An 18,662-nucleotide genomic window follows, 5' to 3' on the forward strand; every position below is an offset into this window, starting at 1 on the left:
GATTGATTGATTGATTGATTGATTGATATAAATATTTTGATACTTAGCATTTAGTATATTTGGCATAGTACTTATGTAATTTTTTTGGGGAATGATTAATAATACGGTAGTATCGAACTAGGTCTCATTTACACTAGATTTAATTTTTCGCCTTGTTACAATGGTATATGGTGAGAAAGTGTAAACATATGTGTTTATCGTTGACTGTACTTTACAAAGTGGTAGAAATTATGTGAGCTGACTTTGAGTGAACGTCAACGCATATTTAACTTATTTCCTTAGGTAAGTCCTACTACACAAAGTGTGCCCAGCCCAATTTTTTTTAATTTCCCGCCAAAAATTTGTGTAATATTTCAGTAACCAGACTCTAGTGCTGCAGACATTTTGGACTAGTCATTGAGTTTACACTTCTGTCGGCACTCCCGGAGTGCAACCCGTTGTTTTTAAATCATAGACAATAGGGTATTATACAGTATTTAAAATAAATTATTTTACACCATGCATGAAATAAATAAAGCACCTGATAATTATTAGAAATAAAACACAGATAGGAGTTATTTTTAAACACAAGTTCTATTTATTAAATCGGATAGAAATATAAAAAGTAGGTGAGTTGACCGTGACGTCACGATGTAAAGTTTCGTATAAATTTCATATTAGCAAATCGTTTTGACAGTTCTAAAAAAGTAACTGATTTGACTAGTTGGAAAATACCCTATTGGTGATACAACAACGAAATATCTGTCAACAATTTTTGGCTAGCCGGACTCTAATACGATAACCATATCTGCAAAATTGTAGTGAGTAAAAAGTTGACGTAAAGACAGTCACTTTCAGTCAGTCATAGTTTAATCACCGTTAATTTCGAATTAATCAATTAACCATCCCTGTACTACCTTGTATTCGTAACAGGCGGTATCTTAATCAACCCGTGTACACGTCTCGTGTGATGCATGGCTACTGGACCAGTGCTTGAACAACGTCATGAAACATGTTGCATGCGGCCCGGTGACGGCCCAGTGGATGAACACGGATGAGGGACGTATGGACGAAAGTGGACGACCGGGCGATTTCGCCTCATACAAACGTGGCTATTCAAATTATCGGCACGTTCTAGAAAAAAAATCACAGTTTACTTACCTTTACCTATACCTATTTAATTTTAAAAGAAAAATATATTATTCCAGTATTTTTTCCAGTTTTTTTTAAATTAAATACTAGAATAATTAAAAAGAAAACGGGAAAAAATACTGGAATAATATATTTTTCTTTTAAAATTAAATAGGTATAGGTAAGTAGGGACTACTTAACTAGGTTAAATAATTATATAAATCAAAAAGAATAGATAGTATAGACGGGTCCTGTCATTGTAAATTTTGTAGTCACTGTAAATTTACTGCCATCTATCGACACACGACTAAAACTCAAAATGAAAACGTATTAAGTTATCAAAAAATGTATATATATATGGATAAATGATTTTATTATTTTTATATAATTTTGATCCATGTTCATTCACTGATATCTATGTGTTAAAATTGTTAAATATGAAACGGTGTCGTCACGCCATCTAGCCGAGGATAGGCTAAAGGTGTGTGCGACATCTATTCGAGAATGACTTTTACTTGAATTCCGAGGCACGTTTTTTCCTTAGACTTTATTCGTCTTATACGAAGTTACATATGTCTTTGTATAAATCAAGCAGGCAATTTATTATTTTTAAGTATGATTTACTAGGAAGTGCAAAGTTATACAGAAGGTATTTACAAATAAGTCATAACTTTTTGCACATCATAGATTTAACACCATTATTATTATGATAATTTAAATTTAAAAAACATTTACTTATATTTAAATACATATTATGACGTACCTACCTATATTTATATTTTAACGCACTTATTAAAAAAAAAAAATAGAGAATGCTAGAACATTAATTAGGTTTACCTGACGTTTTATTCTAAAAACTTGATTAGAAGACCATTGTGAAATTATATCAGACACCGAATCATTTTATGACTAAAAAAATAAGTTAATAAAAATTGATTTTACATTTGAAATAAATTTACGAAGATGAAAGCAAATGAAAACCTGTTAAATAAAAAAAAAAACAAAGAAAAACACATGTACAATTGTAACTACAACTTAATAAAGTTATTTCTAAAAAACAGATCAAACAAAATAATCAAAACACCAAAAACAATACAATAGTACAAACGAAAGTGAGTTACGCGGGAAAAAAGGCAAAAAGCGGGAGGTGCGGTGGGCGGGGGGCGGGGCCTGAGTCCCCGCCTGCGTTAGAGCGGGACGGCTGACGCGCGGGTGCACCGCCGCTGCTAGGGAAAGAGATAGCAGACACGCGTGCACGCTGCAAGGTCACCGCGGACCGGTCGGATTTTGCACTGTTTTGACGTTAAAAAAAATACAAAAAAAAAATAATTAAAAAAAATATGTTTTTCGGTTTTAAAAAACTTTTGACGTTAGATTTACTGTTTGTGTCATTTAAAATGTTACAGTAAGAGTTAAAAAAATACGAAGAATGAAGTGGTAAATAAGTAAAATTAGTTTTCATTGAAAGTGGTAAATTAGAAACAAATATTTTTTTGGCAATATACTTAAGCTTTGAAAATAACTTTTGTGTCCTGTCTGTTCAGTGACTTTAAAAGAAGTTTCAATTAGTACAAATTAACTTGGGATATAAAAGTAAAAAAAAATCGTTGAAAACACATCCGCATCACGCAAAAGAACTGCAACGAAACGCATCTTATCACGTCTCGTTTGATTGAGCGCTAGTTCCTCAAACCGCCGCGGCGCCACCGTCGCGCTCCGCCGCGTCACTCCGGCCGCGCCGCGCGAGCCCACCGTACGTGTCGAACGTACCCGTACTTCAAAATACGCGAAGTGCCAAAAAGTGCAAACTTAGTGTCAGTGAAGTGAACTTTACCAAAAATTCAATTCGGGGATTGCGAGCGTGCTGTTTTTTGTGTTGAGAATTTGGTTGAATGAATGTAGATAACAAATAGAAGTTTGGAAAACAAAGGATATAAGCGTTGCTTGTTTAGGTGCTCGTGACAGGTGTAAAACGTGTTGTCATTGTCTGTTTATAAATCATCGGAATATACTGGTAAGACATTTTTTGTAAAAAAAATCACTCGCTCTATTTTTCCTCATTTTACTCAATTTCCCATAATTTTTTTGCTTAATTTTTGAGGTTATTTCAGATTTGGATTAGTTTTCAGACAAGTTTGATTAGTTTGTTGGGAGTTGTGAAGTCGGACAATGGTGTGTAGGCTCGGCAAAGTTCGGGCCAAACTGAATTCAGTGGGTTTGCGGCGGCGGCCGGCGACGGTTGCGCGCTGAAGCCGGCGAGATGACGTAACCGTTACATGCTCCATTTTCAAAATTGAAAAGCGTTCTAAAGACAAAAAGTTCAGTTCAGTAGAAGAGCATAACTTTTTAATCTGAATGCTGCCTGTAACTTTTGTGTTGAATGCTTTTTTTTTAATTTTTTAATATTTTTGCAACTTATAGTTACGACCAACGCGCAAAAAAATAATACCCAATCATTTTTTTTGCACTGCACTGCAATTAGCATGTTTTGTAATGCTACCAGGAATACCAAGGTCATGTAATACGTTTTTTCATTTTTATAAATATTTTTTAGTTACACGCGACAAATGATAATCGTTAACTTTTAATTTTAATAGAAGTATTTTAATATTTTAGAAATATCTTAATTAGGTCACAATAAACGACTATTTTATAAGGTGACTTTCCACAAAAATAAATAAAATAATGTTTGGCTGCACTTCAAAGGTTTAGGTAGGTTAATTAGTTACTTAGATACCTTATTGTATTCAATTATTACCTTTCGTTGACTAATGACTAGTTTTAATTAATTAATGGCTGATTTTTATTACCCATTGTACCATTTATGGATAAAAATATTTATAATTATAGCAATTTCGCATAGTTGGTATGCTTATTCCTTCCCACCACGCCCCCTCTAATAAGTGAACAGACTAATAACATATTATTCACTTAGAAATAAAAATTTACTGCGTAAGAAACTAAGCTATAACAGTAATTATTAAAATATTAATTATAGGTACCTAATATAGAATGAACTAACAAACATTATATTTTTTTCTAACAAAATTTCTTAAAATACTAATAAGTACGATTGGTTTATAATAAATTTAAATACCTAATTGATTATATTTTCTAATATTTAGACGTACATGTAAATCAAAACCAAAATTTAAAAAATTACTCACCTATCAAAAAAAAAAAATTGAAAGTCTTGATTAAATGTGTGCCTCCCTTTCATGACTTTTTCAATAATTGGAACTGGTGATTACTAAAATAATAAACAATAACATTTGTTTACACATTAACCAAAAACAAAAACGGAATACAAATCCATTTTTGAATATAGAGCATTTTGTACCTATTTTTATAGACATTAAAAATAAATAAATACCTGCCTATGTAACATAAATGCATCTATAGTTCGTTTTTTTTAGCATTAGAAAAAAGGTAAGCAATCTTGATATGTCTTTTAATTGAAAAACACGTTTTAAAAATAAGTCACGGCAAATATGTAACAATTATGAATCTAAACGATCATTTATATTCTTCTGCTTTCATAAGTAATAGTTACTGATTTTTAAAAAGCGTTTTTCAAATAAAAGACATGTCAAGATCGCTTACCTTCTTTCTAATGCTAACAAAAACGAACTATAGCAGGTTGACACTGTTAACCGACGAACAATACTTTTGTCAAAATTAAGTCAAAGCCAATTGGCAAAAACTTCTTCAACTAGCTACCAAAAAAAAACCGAACCTCGAAATCAGATTTAACGTGTTATTCGCACTAGCGGCCATGTTTATTTTTGTAAAGCAGGGCCCAGTTGTCATTACAAATATGTATTACAATCATGTGATACAATCTTCAAATTTCTTGATTTCTAAAATAATTAGTAGTTACCGGTGGTTAATAAAATAAATAAACGTTAACATTTACAAATCTAAAACCAAAAACTGAATACAATTTCTTCCTCATTTACGTCAAAGACAATTGGCAAAAAACTTCTTCCACTAGCTACCAAAAAAAAAGGTCGAACCTCGAACTCAAACGTGTGCCTCCCTTCATTCGCACTAGCGGCCATGTTTATTTTTGTAAAGCAGTGCACAGTTGTCATTACAGTCAAGTGGTCTATCGGTGGGCGGGGCGGCGCGAGCGAGACAGCAGGGGTTGCAAGGATTAAGATTGTGATTAGGTGGAATGCATTAGGATAGTAAATAGGGATATGAGTTTTTTTTAATTGTAATATGCATGAATTAAGGATTATTTGCTACTTTTTTTTTGCAATGCATGGATTAAGGTTGTGATTAGGTTTTGGAATATAAAAATAGTAAAAAGTTAGATATGATATTTTTTTGTTTCATCAAATTGGATTTTCGTTTAAAAAAAAACCTAATTATAGGACACAAGGGTCATTTATATTTTTATTTATTTTAATTTAATAAATTGCGTGAGACTTGGTATGTTTTGTCTTTTAATTATATTACAAAAATAAAATTAAAACAAAAATAGAACAAGCTTTTAATAGTTTTTAATAGACGGTTAAAAGTTACTTAAAATAAACAGCTGCAAGCAAAAAATATATAAAGTTTTACTGCAGTCACCATTGCCGTAATTAGGTAAAAATTACACTTTTATGACAAGCACTAAGATAATAAGTTAAAATTAGTAGGATGATACACATACCTTATTAATTATTTATTATTTAACCCATGGCAACGTTTTGAATGTTATTCGTTTTTTAGATCCATGGTAATTTAAATAATGTTATCAGTTTCAGTTTTTTTTAGTAAATAGCTATTTGTGAGTCTTTTTATGTTACATGAAAATGCCAACGTTCTTGGAACGTCTTTTATTTTCTTTTTACTATTTTAGTTTACACATTAATAAAAGTTCAATATTTTTTATGTACCTAAATGATAGTAACTATCACTGGCAGATGACAAGCCATAGGGTAAATAATTTGTGATAGTTCGCAAGGTTCACGGCTCACAGAGTCTTTACCTATAATATTGTTTTATAATGAAAAAAATAATATTCTGTTGTGAAACATGTAAATGATTGGAACTTTCACAGGCATGCTGGCAGGTGACGAGCTTTAATAATCGCTGCAAACTAAGCCTAAGCCTACAAAAAAATCCTATATACCTAATATACCTATTAAAATATTAAAAATTTATACGATATGTTTAATATTTTAATATATATATTTTTGTCAATAGCGCTCATGGCCTAGCGGTAAGAGCGTGCGACTTGCAATCCGGAGGTCGCGGGTTCAAACCCCGGCTCGTACCAATGAGTTTTTCAGAACTTATGTACGAAATATCATTTGATATTTACCAGTTGCTTTTCGGTGAAGGAAAACATCGTGAGGAAACCGGACTAATCCCAATAAGGCCTAGTTTCCCCTCTAGGTTGGAAGGTCAGATGGCAGTCGCTTTCGTAAAAATTTGTGCCTACGTCAAATCTTGGCATTAGTTGTCAAGCGGACCCCAGGCTCCCATGAGCCGTGGCAAATGCCGGGATAACGCGAGGAAGAAGAATATATTTTTGTCAACAGTTTTCCTTAAAGGAAAAAAAACATTTTTTTTATATGAAACAGGTAAATGGTTGTAGCTGACCACGATAGCAGGTGACGCTGATGACGAGTCAGCCACCGCGACATAAGTTTATGTCGCGTCGCGGCAGCTGCGCGTCACATGCTGACGATAAATTTGACGCCGGTGACAGACGGTAAAAATGTACGAATAGTCATGCTATAAGATTGATAAATGTATGTAATATTTTTATTGATATTACTGTCTAAAATAAAACTAAATGGTTTTATAAATATCTATTGTAGGTACTCTTATATTCCGATTTATTCTGACCGATTTTCAAATCTAATATTTATTATTTTAGGGCAACTAAGTCCCTGGCCCTTGCAATACGTACCTACCTTATTCTGAATTTATATACCTACATATATGTGTGTAGGTCGGTATAATCAAAATACTCTTATGCATTAAGTACTTTTAATGTCTTTATATCCATTAATATCTCACTTCGAATAACGAGAGCTCTAACTAATTTAATTCCAATGAAATGTATTCCTTCAGGAAAATCAATACAATCGAATAATAATTAATTGCATTATTATTATTATCGATTAATTTGAACTGTGGTTAAAAATAAGGCCTCATGGTCGGCCTAAGAGGGGATGGCGGGACGTCCTGGACGCATTTCTCAGCAACTGGACGGATGCCGCAGTTAATGGGGAAGATTGGAAGTCTAGGGGGGAGGCCTTTGCCCAGCAGTGGGATACATTATAGTCCCGTTAAAAAAAAATTAAGGGCGTTTCTACTTACGTTTACTTCAGAAAATAAAGCAATATCACGATTGTAACAAAGTATGCTAAGTTATAAAATTTAAGTGGGTATATAATCCAAAAAACTTGCCTAATATCAATTAATCAACTTTATGACATTAGTAAAACCGCCATTAACCAAAATTACAACAAACTCAATCATAATTCCCATATAACTATGCCATAAAACCTAACAGCCAGAAACCTAATATACATAAATCGTGTCAATAAAAAAAGGTTTTCTATGGTTCCAGGAAAAAATGTAGAAAAAATCACATCCGTAGATGCGTGACTGATCTAACGACATAAACCGGCGATTTATTACAAAATCCAAAATGGCGGCGCGCGCGCCGATGTCAATAGCGCCGTCCGTCATCCGCCATATTTATTCGACAATTAATTATATTTATATGTGTCTTAGTGCTTTGAACTGGATTTGGCACTCAAGGTGACATGATTGGTAAAATTTTGACGGACATTGTTTAGATATTTATTAGTTTTAGCTCGTCCTTATTGTTTACTATTTAATACATTTAAGGTAGGAATTCCGTGGTACTTCATTTTAAATTTTCATATTAAATAGGATCTTTTAAGCGCTGAAGTTAATGATAGATTAGGTACATTTTTATTAAACCGGACTCTTTTTCTTCGTTTTGACTATAAAAAGAAATACCTAACAAATTTATATTAAGTCAAATTAACTGAACGTTACATTCCGTTACTTACTTCCTAAATTTCAGAACAAATAAATGTTTTATCTAAGGGCCGGTACCTACCTACTGCTGGACTGCAACCCGACTGCAATTTGTATGGGAACTGCGGGCGCAGCATGTTTCCATTTTTACGCCCGTCACTTTCGCACTTACATACCTACTTGTTAGAACGTGACAGGCATGGTGACAAGCGATAAAAATGCGACCGGGATACCGCCGCTGCACGCCGACTGCACACCAACTGCAACGTCGGCGTGCAGTTCCCATACAAGTTGCAGTCCGTCTGTATCAGCCCTAAGATCAGTATGGGGTCTTTTTACACATTTATTAGTGTTTTTTGTGAGTTCATACATTTGCTACTCTTGCTTCCCGTATTGACCTGCACCTCTAGTGTAAATCTCATACGATAGCATAGCGTGACGAGCGTTCGCGTTCGCGTTATGTCTATTTTTGTATGGGATTTTAAACAGCGCGCCCAGCGGGATTTGGACACTCAAAATCCCATACAAAATGACACTCAACGCAAACGCGTACCTCACGGAACGCTATCGAATGAAATTTATTTACACTACGGGTACTTACCTAAGTAATATTTTGTTACAACGGCACATAACATAAAACGCGACTTTCTAGATTTGTCGTACATTATCCATCTCTGTTCATTTACCATAAATAGAGAGAGACATATGATGACATGCTTTACTGTAATCACCTATCACACATAACCTGTGTTTTTTACTATCCCGTCATAATGTAATACGGGATGACAGAATCCTTAAAATATTGCTAATGGAAAATATAAACTTGGGTTCATAATGTTAGTGCATCTGCAATAAATATAATGAGTTTTTATTATTATCTAATAACCAAATAGAATAAATGGTTACAATCATAAAACGAATTTAATATGCGAAGACGCATACATTTAAATTATTACATGGACTTCTGTTTCAATATTTATGCATTTTATTGTCGTGAGTCAGTTTTTTTGTAATTTCGAAAATATGCCGAAAGAATCTTAATGTTTCCTCATATTTGAACCAGGTGCCTGATAGGTCCTTGGACCCTTCTGAATTTCTATACGGTCATCCATTACATTTATTTATAACGCGTCACTCAAAACAATTCGACCAAAATTTATTGAGTGACCCGTAATAAATATTTTGTATATACGTATAGGTATTTGCTCAAATATGAAATATATTTAAATTGTACGGTTCCTTTACATAAAAATATTAAAAAATATGTATATACGGTTCGTACAGGGTGGGTTGCTTTTCGGTGAAGGAAAACATCGTGAGGAAACCGGACTAATCCCAATAAGGCCTAGTTTCCCTTCTGTGTTGGAAGTTCAGATGGCAGTCGCTTTCGTAAAAACTAGTGCTTACTTCAATTCTTGGGATTAGTTGTCAAGATCTCAGGCTCCCATGAGCCGTGGCAAAATGCCTGGATAACGCGAGGAGGAAGAAAATCATCCGACATCCGATATCGGATCGAACAATGTGAAAATGAAAACGCTCTAATAGGGAAGGTTCCTCTACTTACAAAAAATAATTATTTCACACCGTGCACAAAATAAAGCACCAGATAATTATTGGAAGAACATAGATATCTATTTAATTTAATCGGATAGAAATATAAAAAGTAGGTGAGTTGACCGTGACTTCACTATACTCGTTTTCATATAAATTCTATATTAGCAAATCGTTTTGACAGTTCTAAAAAGGAGCTTATTTGATTCGATTACTTAATATTTATTTTTCCCCATAAATGAATATTCATCACAGCTCAAAAGCTTTTAAAATACACAATTTTGGCACAATAAAGTAGCAAATATTGATTAAAAATTAAGATATCTAAAAAGCCCACAGACATACAAATTAATAGAATGACCTATACCATGATAGATTACTCGAAACCAGTTATCCAAAAATACACAGTAACCTTGGTCGGTCACCATGTCTGTCCATACCCAGAGGCCAATTCTAACTTGCCTACATTTTATATCTAAATGATATCATTTTGTTATCATGAATGTTCATGTGAACTGACGTCCGCGGTATTACCGGACCGATACGACATTCAAACCTTCTGATGCTGTAAGTATCCATGGGCAGCGGTAATTGCTTACCATCAGGCGAATCGTCTACTCGTTGGCCTTCTAAATCTTAAAAAAAATTGTTCGTACAGTCGAAAGTTTTAATTTATGACCCATTTTGTACCTTGTCACAGTGACAATAGTATGAGGTCTCTAGCGACTTTCATATTGATTGTCAGTGTGACAAGGTACGAAATGGGTCATAAATTAATAGTTTCGTTTCGACCGGACATTGGCGTGAGCTAGATGTACGGGCGAATGATATCAAAACAACATTTTGATGTTAAAATGTACGTTCGAATCGGCCTCAATATCTGTCCATACCCGAAACGTCACTCATTTACATAAATTCTACATTAGACGTGACTTAATTGACACATTCAACGATTTATGTGCATTAGTAAGAACTTGGGGTTTTTTGAGGGAAGCTTTTCTTTTTTCTCATAATTTACTAGCCTGTCAATGATATAGATAATAGTTCTAATGCTTATTCTTACTCTTCAGTCTTTTAATTGTTTTTGGGTTAGAGCGTTTTGGTGTTGTTGAATTCCGGAGTTTTATCGCGATGATACAAAACGGAATTTAAGATTAAAGTCGATATTTATGTTAATAATAAGAAAATGGCTATAAAATCTACACCCACTAATAAGTGGAAGATGAGACAAATAAAATAGTTCAAAAACGCATGAAATAGGAATAATAAAGCACAATGAGAAGAAAACTAGGACAGATCTTCCTATATTGGTTTCTATAGGTATTCTCTAGTAAGTACTCCTTCTCGTAGGCTCCTTCTCTTTTTTTCATATTTTGTTGATTTCCATAAATAGGATCGTGTAAAAACAAGAAAGATCAAAATATTAATAGCAATCATAATCATAACATGTAAAAAATCACGCCATCACTTTGAAAAACGGAACGCACAAATGGCGGATACATAAAATTAAATAAAACAAATAATCCCATGATAAAAGATCCGAATTAAATATAAGATCTGAGTATTCATCACGTAGAACAATTCGTAATAAAACTAATAAAAAATCGAGGTCGATGGTAAACGCATCGATTTTCTTTGATCCGTCATCGCGTGTAAAAAACTAAACGATATAATGACATTATGGGAACGGAACGTTTTTTTAGTGGCAAGTGGCAACACCGTGCGGAAACATGGCTGCCGCGGGCGTTCGGATAAATTGATAACGTCTATGTTTATGTTAATTTAGGGTTTAAATGTTCTCAAAATAGACTTTTATAGTAAAATGTCACAATGCGTTGAATGTTATCAATAAAATATGACACATTGTTGAATATATAATGTGTATATTGGTGCCAAATCTGTTACGGTATGTCAGATGACACAAGTAGTTTGTTTAGTTTTTTTAGTATCATTCGTTTTATTGTGCATGTGTTTTACAATGCGCAGTCATAACTTTAGGCATAGGTAACCTAATAAGAGTAGTGTATAGATCATTTTGCACACTTGTTCGCTTAGCCACTTCTGCCTCCAACAGTTCTACCTAGATTAGGGTTGCCATAAGTGTGGGGACTCAGACCGGGACATTTAAAGAATGATCGGCCAAGAGCATGTCGGGCCATGCTCAGTGTAGGGTTTCGTAGTTTCCATTCTGTCAAAATAGGCCAAATGGGGGCTATTAGTAGGTAAGTATCATGTAAGTACATTACAAGCACAAGGGAGTACTTTTACGAAGAAAAGAAGATTTTTTTGCAATAGGTAACTCAAAAACGACTGGACCGATCATGTTCGCTATAGTTTTCATTGAAAGTATTTCTTAAGCTATTTTTTCACGATTTTTCTCATATTTTTTGGACCCATGGTTCAAAAGTTAGAGTGGGGGGACACTTCTTTTTTTTTCGGAGCGATTATTTCCGAAAATATTTACTATATCAAAAAAAAATTTTGGAGACCTTTATTCGTTTTGAAAGACCTATCCAACGATACCCCACACTATTGGGACAAAGCCAAATTTTTTTTTCAAAAAAGCATTTTGTATGGTAATTTTTTTTTATACTTTTTCTTTTACCGTTCTGTCACAATGCATGAATTATGTATCCATGCGAAATTGCAGCTTACTAGCACTAACGACCACGGAGTAAAGCCTCGGACAGACAGACAGACAGACATGGCAAACTATAAGGGTTTCTAGGTGACTACGAAACCCTAAAAAGTAGTAAAGGTAGAAAAAAAAAGGAACTTTTATTACAACAATAGGTAACTTAAAAGGATTAGCCCTTGCCTAAACACAAAACAATTTTTAACACAGTCATTCTCTGTTTGTAGTCGCTTTTCGCTACAAAGCGGAAAATGCACGTTATATTGTTTTATATTTTACCATTTTACCTTGATTTTTCGTTTTTTTGTTGATTTTCAATGTTTTTCTCAAACTTATTTTGATGTTATTACCTAGACAGAATTATTATAGTTATTTTACCGTTTTTGTTTAGTTTTCAATAAAGAAGGAAGTACGAGAAAATTTTGTTACTTAACAATTGCCTAACAGTTAGGCAATTTTTTTAACAAGTTAGGCCCTAACTTGTTAAAAAAATAACTTTAAGGTAAATTTCTACAAGTAGTACATTTTCTGACATGTTTAAAATACCTACACCATCTTTTTTTTTTAAATTTTTTTCACGCTTTTCACACCGCGCGCGTTTGCCGAAAATGAGGCGTGGAGGGCTGTGTTCAGCGTTGAATAAAAAGTATAAATAATGGAGATAGAGTTCTGCAAGTATAGACTTTATTTATAAGAAAAATATCCTCCACTTTTATAATATTAATTTGGTTTCTTAAATATTAATACTTTTTGAGATATTGGGGAAATAAGAAATATCTACTTTTTTCCCCCTTTTTTGTTTATAACTTTTGATATTTTTTGTGTGCCTATAAACGCTTCCAATACATTTTTCTAGACAACATTACGAATCTAATGAGGTATCAGTATCACACGTATTTTTAGGAGTAGTATCTCTATTTTTCACCGTTTTCAGTTTCTCGAGTAGACTAAAAGTGAACGGACAAGTGTCAGCGCTTACATCGTTCTATCCACGTACGATTAGCCTAGCTAGTTAGTCGTGTTTATTGTTGGTATATATTTACCAAGTCCAGCCCCCTACTAAGTAACTATGATTTTTAAACCGGGACAATTTGCTTATCGGCCGGGACACCGGGACACCATGCTTCAAACCGGGACATGTCCCGGCGTACCGGGACGTATGGCAACCCTAACCTAGATACAATCCTACTATAAGCAATTGATCCCATAAATTACCTTCACTCGATATGTTTGTTTCCTATCATTCGTTTGATTGCGCATGTTTTGACAGGTCCACACATGCGCGGTCATAACGCTGTCGGCGCTCGCGCACGAACGGCAGTGTGTTTGTGTTTACGTTGGGAGAATTATCGATGTAATGCTGGCTTTTTGATGATTTCATCTCGTGGCCTAATAAGAGTTGGGATTTGTTTTGATTAAACATATTATTCTAATTGGGTTATTATTGTATTCTTCCAAATATTTAACGGCCTCCTAGCCTAGTCGATAGCGCCCCGCCTACGAAGCAGGTGGTCCCGGGTTCGAATCCCGATATGTCTCTACAGTTCTCGGTTAAGGGCATTTCTATTTAAAGCTGTACCAACATTTTTTGTGTTAGAATTGGGAAATTTTATATTATTTCTACTCAGAATCAGGAGCTCTTTCCATTTTTACTGAGATAAAACGTGTCCCCAAAATTTTTGGTCCGTTTGGTTACGGGTTTCAATACAAACTTCCTGAGATCATTTCCTTGTTGGTCTTCGCCCTGAATGGGCATTTTTAAGTTATAGAAGTGAAGCGAAATACATCATGCTCTGGTAGCATCAATCCGAGTTTTCGATATGCAGTAATCACTGATGCGCTCATGAGCTAGGAATCTCATACAGTAATTATTTTGCCACCAACAGTAAGTATAAATAATATAACAGTGTCTTCAGATTTGATTGTCACAAGAAAAATTTACATATATTTCATATTTATATTTCTTGTGAATTCTACCCGGACGATCCTTTTCCGCAATGGAATTTAAAAGTCGCAGCAATTCCTATAACTATACCTACTCAGCTCCAATCTTACCTAAAACGAGCCTAAAACAGTACATCAACATCACAAACCCTCCAAAAATGTCAAGCCAACTAAAAAGCAATTTTAATTCCGAATTCAGAGCCGCCCCGGGTCTAAATCAATATGATATGACAGTTCTGGTCAATTTATAGCCGTGAGTTAATTACAACTGCGGCCCGGAGTCTAATGACTTGTAAAGATGCTGCCTTACGTGCGTATCGTTTCATATATTGTTTGGGTTCTGATTGTATCGATTCTGAAATTGTGGGGTGTTTTCTGATCAATTGGGAAGGGGGTATGCCTAAGGTTTTAGTTATAATAGCCTTTTAGCGTACGCTATGTTTTTATAATTACGAAAACCTAGCTAAGAAGCTAATTTTGCACTTGTACGCTAATTTAAACGTAATTTGATCTTTGTGTCACTTCATCTCATGTTATTGTCACTTTGACAAGCTCTACGAAAATACGAAGGCATAAAAGTCTAATGATTTGTAAATTGTTTGTTTGATTGTTTGGGTTCTGATGGATTCTGAAATTGTGGGGGATTTGGTGGGTATTAGGTTGGGCTAATTTCTGTGTCACTTCATACCTGTTTACTGTGACAAGGATTTGTAAAAGTGCTGCCTTACTTGCGTATCGTTTGATATATTGTTTGGGTTCTGATTGTATCGATTCTGAAATTGTGGGGTGTTTTCTGAGGGTGTAGAGAGTTGAGCTGTTTTTATACAAACCTAAGCTTAGTAAGAAGCTATGTGTCATTTCGTACCTTGTCACAGTGACTATTGCATATTATTGTAACTGTGACAAGGATTTGTAAAGGTGCTGCCTTACGTGCGTATCGTTTGATATATTGTTTGGGTTCTGATTGTAATTATTCTGAAATCGTGGGTGCGGCGAGTGTTTTGGAAGGGTTGTAAAGAGCTGCTTCTAGGTTGAGCTGTTGTGTTAATACCTAGGCTTACTAGAGTTAGACCAAGAAAAGTCTGCGGCGATTTTGATAGCATACGCAGTGCAAGTGTTATTTAATACGTCATAATTTCATAGAAGTTTGACGTATAAAATATCACTTGCACTGCGTGTGTTATCAAAATCGTTGCAGACTTTTCTTGGTCTAACTCTAGGTAAGCTGTGTTGTTTTTATTTCTGTGTCACTTCGTACCTTGTCACAGTGACAATTGCATATTATTGTCACTATGTCAATGACTGGGGGGATGCGGTGGGTGATTTGGAAGGGATTTATTGTTTAGCTTCTGGTTCTAATTGTATTGTTTACTACTACACTTTATTGTACAAAAATCAAAACAAAACAGGAAAAATATCATTCTTCATTAGTATAAAGCCGAACTTATCCCTTTAAGGGATCTCTTCCAGTTAACTTAGAGTTAAGATTTTGAGTGGAAGGGGTAGAGATCTTGAAGCATCTCTAGGTTGAGTTGTTTTTATACAAATTACGTAAGACAAGGTAAATTAAATACTTCAGCTTTATTCAAATATGACCTTTTATCTACAACACAGAAACAATTGAAAATTACAAGTGTTCTCAGAACTGACCAATCATGTTACCCATTTATACACCGGCCAGCGTGTTCTATTTGGAATTAATTCACGTATCCCGATAAGTCCGCACTGCATGTGACAGCTGTCAATCATGTGGCGCTGTCACTCCCTGATATTGGGAATAATGGTACATAGGCCTTATGGTACAGATGTAGTGCATAATTATTTTCCATCGTATTTTCACGGAAACGTACGAACTTGTCGTGCTATTTCAGTCAGTCTCGACACAGAATAAATAATAGTACTAGGTACTCTTACAAAACGCGTCTGTTACGATCAGCACAATAATTGGCCGTTAGGTGGCGACAGCGCCACGCGCGGCTTATGGCGTTACCCAAAATTGGGGCGGAACGGATGTACTTTTAGCTACCTGTAGCAAAGCGACGAAATCGCGGAGTGAGCCACGCCTGGTCTCGGTTAGAAAAAGTGCCGAGGTTGACTGAAGTAGCATGACAAATACGAACACAAATATACCTATTATGCACCGGATATAAGCGTTACGCTTCCAACTTTGGCGAATATAAGTACTTACCTTATGAAAAAAGAACTATACTTATGTAGTAAGTTTATTTTAGGGTTCCGTACGTCAAAAAAAAACGGAACCCTTATAGGATCACTCGTGCGTCTGTCTGTCTGTCTGTCCGTCTGTCACAGCCCATTTTCTCCAAAAGTACTGGACCAATTAAGTTGAAATTTGGCACACATGTTTTCAAAAAGGTGACAATTTAATTTAACATTTTGCTTACCACTGACCAGTATCTTCTGCCTTTTAATTATTAATTCACGTACATTCACGGACTTTAATTGTTGAGCCCTTTAGGGTTTACTTTACATTGGACATTTCATACCGTTAGTATTGACAACCAAATTAGCTTGAACCAGGCGCCATTCATTTATTACGTAAGACGATTTTTGCCAGTTTTCGACCCCCCTTCCTATATTACGTAAATATATATTACGTAAGAATCTAAAGGGAAAACAGAGTACACGTTTGGTTTGTTTTAGTGTTTATTTTTCAAAAAAATCATTATTGGAATGTTTATTTGTACCTACAATGGTACTGGAGCCCGTTTAAGCTAACTCTGCACCGTGTTTGATAGCATACAGTTTGGAAGTATTATTTTTAACGTCATAATTTCATGGAAATTAAAAACATCGCATCTTTGTTATCTTACGTGAGAACTACGAAAACCCCCTCCCTCCCCCTTGTAAGTAAAAATAAGATATGTTCGACCTCCCCCCCCCCCTCTAAATCGTCTTACGTAATAAATGAATGGTGCCTAAATGTATCAACAATGAAAGTCCTTGAGTGTACCTACAGTTCGGATAAGTTCGTGCGGATGTCAGTACGGTTACCATCAGTTTGTCACTGACATAAACGCCGTCGAGAACGTAATTTACTTTCTATACATCTCGCTCGCACTCGCATATTAGTGCAAACGGGATGTATAGAAAGTAAATTACGTTCTCGACGGCGTTTATGTCAGTGACAAACTGATGGTAACCGTACTGCTGTCAATCATCGTCACGTTCCACACCTTTCATTTGTTTCGTTTTGTGTTCGATTATTAACTGAATTTTATTTAAGCGTTGAGAATAATTTGAATAAGGAGTGAAATATTTAAAATAGTGTAAGAGTCAGACCAAGAATAGTCTGCAGCGGATTTGATAGCCCTCGCAGTGCAAGTGTTATTTTAAACGTCAAACTTCTATGAAACTATGACGTATAAATGACACTTGCACTGCGTGGGGTATCAAATCCGCTGCAGACTTTTTATGGACCGACTCTATTAGCTGCCCGATTCAAACAATAAGATACGTCAATTAATAAATCTAGAAACGATATGGATTAGATGTGTCAGTATCAAAAATTACGAATTAATGTTTGAAGAAACGTCACATTTGACACTGACATATCTAATCCATATCGTATCTAGATCTATTAATTGGCGTATCTTTAAGTTCGAATCGGGCCGTAGTGTACAAAATTACTATGAACTGAATTAACACCAGGTACTTGACAGATAAGGCACAGCACAGGCATGTAGAAATTGTTATAGTGTCTATGTTGACACAATTAAATGACCATTTTAGAACCTAATTGCAACGAATTAAACTCTATTGACAGCACTTTGAGTATTTTGTTTTATTTTATGCCTATTTTATGTAGAAACATGAATGAGAGGGCATAGAGCCATACAAATAAAATTAACATACATTCTTAAAATGTATAAGATTTAATAATAACATAACCATTCGTTTAACTTTTTTGTATTCTTCTATTCGAAGTGAAGCTAGCAAAAGCAGTATGAGCTAACTTTCAATATTATTTTGGATCTGTGTGATATAGTAACAGCACCAGTCATGGGACATTTAAGAGGAAATTTGGAGTATTTATGATATTTCCCTTGTACATGTAAATGGTCTTCCGCTTAGCGTGTTAAAAGATGAAAGTCCTATCCGCCTTTCATATTTTAGGCGTGTTGTATCAAAGATACTGCAATGAGTTTCCACATAATTAACAAATTAAAACTATGCTTTTTTTCTCCAGTCATGGACACCAAAGCTCCAGTAATGGGCCCCCGGTAATGGACGTGGATCCAGTAATGGGCCCCCTATAATGGACATTGCTCTATCAGTATAAAATATTGAAATGGGGAATAAGTTATGGCAAAAAAATCAATTTTTGGTATAAGCTTTTATCGCTGAATGTATTTTTCTTTCCACAGCCAATTATTATTGTATTAGA

General features: G+C 34.7%; 1 protein-coding gene across 1 annotated transcript in view; it reads left to right on the forward strand.

Annotated features, from left to right (window-relative positions):
- Positions 1-2,743: 2,743 nt before the first annotated feature.
- Positions 2,744-18,662, forward strand: part of LOC134793005 (protein tiptop-like) — a 371,990-nt gene continuing 356,071 nt past the window's right edge. The window contains exon 1 of the mRNA XM_063764519.1: positions 2,744-3,124. The gene's annotated coding sequence lies outside the window, so the exon portion shown is untranslated. The remainder of the gene's footprint in view (positions 3,125-18,662) is intronic.

The sequence above is a fragment of the Cydia splendana genome, chromosome 8 (genome assembly GCF_910591565.1).
Source record: "Cydia splendana chromosome 8, ilCydSple1.2, whole genome shotgun sequence".
Lineage (NCBI taxonomy): Eukaryota > Metazoa > Arthropoda > Insecta > Lepidoptera > Tortricidae > Cydia > Cydia splendana.